At 41.7% G+C, this 4,639-nt stretch overlaps 1 pseudogene; it reads right to left on the reverse strand.

Moving 5' to 3' along the window:
• Positions 1-663: 663 nt before the first annotated feature.
• LOC140476782 (small ribosomal subunit protein eS19 pseudogene) lies at positions 664-1,138 on the reverse strand (annotated as a pseudogene).
• Between the last annotated feature and the right edge of the window lie 3,501 nt (positions 1,139-4,639).

Raw genomic sequence — 4,639 nt, forward strand, 5'->3', positions numbered from 1 at the left:
GTGACTAATGCATTTCATTTCTGGGAACGGGTAATCCGACTGGAGTACAGTGAATGCAGTCTCAATTCCCCATTCACACAAAGTCCCTAAGATCTTTTTCCTCTGTTAATCTCCATCACAGTATCTTCTCAGCCACAATGCTAAAATGAAAGCCAATATAAAATAAACATTCCCAACCAAATTTCTTATTCAAATCATATCGAAGTGAAATACCTCCATGGAGACCGGGGTATCCCGTGACATGTCACCCTTTATTTACACGTGCACAATACATGGATTCTGACCAGCTAGCTCAGAGCCAGTCCCTCGAGTGAGGAGAATCTTTGACACTTCTGTTTATTTTTTTTTCTTTTCAGAGAGAACAGGCTGTCTGACACTCCTGTTCTTGCTTTTTTTTCTTTCCCCCACACTCCCACCTAACTGCGGTAGTGCTTATTTTTCCCCCAGCACCCATGGTGTGTGTGTGTGCAGGTGTGAGACACAGTGAAAGACACAAAGTGCACAAATCTTTATTCAAATTTCCACCACCAGGAAGAAAGGAAACACCCGAGTGGCCTGTGATAAGCAGTGCCTTTCTCATCAAAGGGCAATGCTGCATGATCAAACAGTGAAGGGGAGGGCAGGGATTAAATCAAAATAGAGTTGGAGGGATACTTCTGTTTATTTTGTTTTAGAACTGAAGACTTTAATCATTCTCCAATAAACAATGCACACATTCAATATTTCTTGCTCGCTGCTGCGACCTGGCCAGCAATACAGTCTAGATCCCTCTGACCTTGTGGAGTCAGTCTGCGGCCACCATTAGAACCCTTCTCCACCATCTTCAGGCCTTCCGGTGCTTGCAGCACCTTCCAAGCCACAGACTTGGAGCCGTGGCTGAAGTGTCTGGGCTTCACACTGTTCCGTTGGCGCCCACCATAGATCTTGGTCATGGCGCCAACTCCAACACCGCCACTCAAGTACAGGTGATGCACTGTGGAGGCAGCGTGGGTGTAGAACCAGTTCTCATCATATGAAGCAAGTTCTTTGTGTTTGCCCAATCGGGTACCTTTAACTTGTCAGACCTCTTGAGAAAAGCACCCAGGGCTTTGACAAACTCCTGCTGGTTCACGTCCTTCAATATGACACCAGGCATCATGCTGCCACGCTGTTGGGATCCGGGGCGGAAAAGGCCGGCGTGGGGTCTCTCACCCCGCTTCACAGGGGCGCCGCACACTTCTGTTTATTTTTTTTCTTTTTGTTTTATGAGCAGTACCCTTAATCCTCTATTTTTGTTTTCTTTTTTTTTCTTTTATGTTAACCCCCACACTACCGCCTAACTGCGGTAGTGACACTTCTATTTATATCTGTCAGCTAGGGCTCCCTGATCGGTCCAGGTTAACAATCGGAATCAGGGATCTCATGGTCAATGAGATCCACCTGGCCCTCATTCCTGTCACTACACAAAGTCAATGAATTCCCCTAATGTATTCTGTTAGTAGGTTCCTTCTGCATACTTTTGTCCAACCTAGTACTTCTCCATATTCCTACCACAATGATTTCAGCATGACGGGTGAAGGCTGACTTTCATTGGACTCACTGCAGAAAGCCCATTAAATGGAAAAATAGAAATAAGCCCTCTGTCCCATTGCTACTCCTCAGTTTCTCTCATTAAATGCTCTCATTCTCATACAATGAGATTGTGGTGGGTCTGATAACCCCTAATGCTACTTTCCTGGCTTTTCCTTAATACTTTTTACTGATTACAATTCTGTATATCTGAGCCATAAAAATATTTATCAACCCAGTCTCTATAGTAGTCTGTGATAAAGAATTCCACAGATGCACTACCCTCTGAGAGAAGAAATACCTCCTCAGCTCTGTGCTAACTCAGCAAACCCTTGCCCGGAGATTATACCGTCTGGTCTTAGACTATGTCACAAGGAGAAACAGCGTGTACTCTGTAAAGCTCCCTAAGAACCATTTATGTTTCATTAAAGTCGCCCATTCTTCTAAACTCCAGTGAGCAAAAGCCCAACTGACTCAACCTCTCCTCAAAATAAAACCTCTCCAAACCCAAGATCAACCTCATGGACCTTCTCTGGCCTGCTGCCAATGTCAGTATATTTTTCTTTAGATAAGGGGACTAAAACTGTTCTCAGTATTATGGGTGGTCTAAGTACTGCCTTATATAGTTTTTGGAAGACTTATGTATTTGTGTATTCCATTCCCTTCGAAATAAAGGCCAGCATTCCATTTGTCTTCCCCATTACTTGCTAAACTTGGATGTTAGCTTTTTGCGATTCATGCACAAGGATTCCTGAATTCCTCTGTGCTGCCGCTTAATGCAGTCTTTCACTATTTCAATCATATTCAGTACTTTATTCTTCCTGCCAAAATGGATAATCTCACATTTCCCGCGTTATAATGAATCCGCCAAGCTTTTGCCCACCATGGTGGCTCAGTGTTGGCACTTCACAGTGTCAGGGACCCAGGTTTGTTTCCAGCCTTGAGTGACTGTCTGTGTGGAGTTTGAATGTTATCCCTGTCTCTGTGTGACTTTCCGCCCACAAAATTATCCCATGGTGTCCAGCGACAAGCAGCTAGGAGGATTACCCATGGGAAATGCAGGGGTATGGGGATAGGTGGGTGGGCCTAGATCTGGGTGGGACACTTTTCGGAGGGTCGGTGCTGACACGATGGGCCAAGTTTCCCTTTTCAGCACTTCTGCGATTCTAAGATCGGTTTCTCTTCTTCAGCCACTTTCAGTACCTTCTCCAGGTGTAATTCCCATTTAAGAGTAGGTTGCCTTTAAGTACTAGGTAAAAACAAGGACTGCAGATGCTGGAAACCAGAGTCTAGATTAGAGTGGTGCAGGAAAAGCACAGCAGGTCAGGCAGCATCCGAGGAGCAGGAAAATCGACATTTCGGGCAAAAGCCCTTCATCAGGAATAGAGGCAGAGAGCCTGTAGAGCGGAGGCATTCTGGCTTTAAATATTGCAGACTAGTGTCACATCCCAGCTCATGCTCTTTTTCCGAGCTGAATGACAATGGGTATCAAGCAGAATATGTATCATAATTTAAATTTCAGTTTTCAATTAGTGAATAGATATTTTGTTTACCTTACTCCTGAATGTTTCAAAGGTCCCATCATTATCCAAGGAAGATATTTCAAAGGCCTCACAACCTTTTCTGCTTTGACAACATATTGATTGTACATTGTGCTGCATTGTGGTACTGATTGCAAGTAACTGGGGAGATGATGATCTGCACAATTACAAATGTATTTATTAGAATAGACTCATTGTCTCTTACTTATCCTTAAAGTGGCAAAAAGAACTAATTATGGATAAATCAAGCAGCAAAATTACTAATTCTGGATTTTTTTTTTCATTTGAATTATGTTTTACCAGATTATGCATTAAGTCTTTATTCGCTAAAATTAAAAAAATTAGTGAGTTAACTTACACACTTCAACCTGAGCTACAAATCTTCCCCAAAATTGGTACTGTTTAATATTTTATAACATTGCATGGAAGCTCGTAAAATTTTACAATTATCTTCAGCACAGTATAATTTTTGGAATGAATTTCCAGAAAATCTTTAATTGTAGCCAAAATAACAAAATTAATTTAGAATTGCCGAGAAAAAGACTTTTTATCAAAGCTTGCACTCATGAATACATTTTGCAAGAACATTGAAAAGCTGTAATTGGTTTTTCCCCTTGCATATTTCTCGTGAATTCTCATGATAAGTGCAAACAAATAGCTTCAATAAAGTGTATCATTTTTCTCAGAAATACCTAAATTCTGTACGACCAAATGATTAAAATGTATCTAGTATAAAATAAATGGGCTCAGTGGTTAGTACTGCCTCACTAGCACCAGGGACCCAGGTTCGGTTCCAGCCTTGGACTAGTGTGTGGATTTTGTACATTCTCCACATGTCTACATGGGTTTCTGCTGGGTGCTCTGGTTTCCTCCCACAGTCCAAAGATGTGCAGGTTAGGTGAATTGATCATGCTAAAAAAAAGCTTATAATGTTCAGGGATGTGTAGATTAGCTGCATTAGTCAGAGGAAATGGAGAGTAATAGGGGAGATGAGTGGTTCTGGGTGAGTTACTCTTCGGGGGGTTAGTGTGGACTTGTTGGGCCAAATGGCCTGTTTCCACACTGGAGAGATTCAATGATTTGATGACCAAGATTTCAATAGGATGGGAGAACAAAAAAAAATTGTGGGTCTATTTTGCTCATAGGAATTACTTCATCTCTTGATCTTTGTCAATTACATCTCTACGCAGTTCATATCTACCTTTGTACATTCCGTCTGTAGCTACTTGTATGAGAAAAGGCACCTTTCTGTGGGCAGGTTTTTAACCTGACTCATGGATCCAGTCACTGTTTCAAAGGGCTGCTTTTGGCGTGGCTGTTATAATTTGATCTGTTAGTTTGGATGGCTCTGCTCCTGTCAGTATCGACCTTAAGTTCAGAGTACCCACAATTATTCCAAACACACCTAATCCGTTAAAGTGGAGCCATTGCAATCTTTTCCAAGGTCCTCTAGTTGTTTCAAATGTTGTACCTTGTAGGTGCTAAGTCTTATTTTAAATAACTTAGTTAATTTATTTTCATTTGGACCTTTGATATTAAACATGTAATAT

Source organism: Chiloscyllium punctatum, chromosome 5, assembly GCF_047496795.1.
Source record: "Chiloscyllium punctatum isolate Juve2018m chromosome 5, sChiPun1.3, whole genome shotgun sequence".
Classification (NCBI taxonomy): Eukaryota; Metazoa; Chordata; class Chondrichthyes; order Orectolobiformes; family Hemiscylliidae; genus Chiloscyllium; species Chiloscyllium punctatum.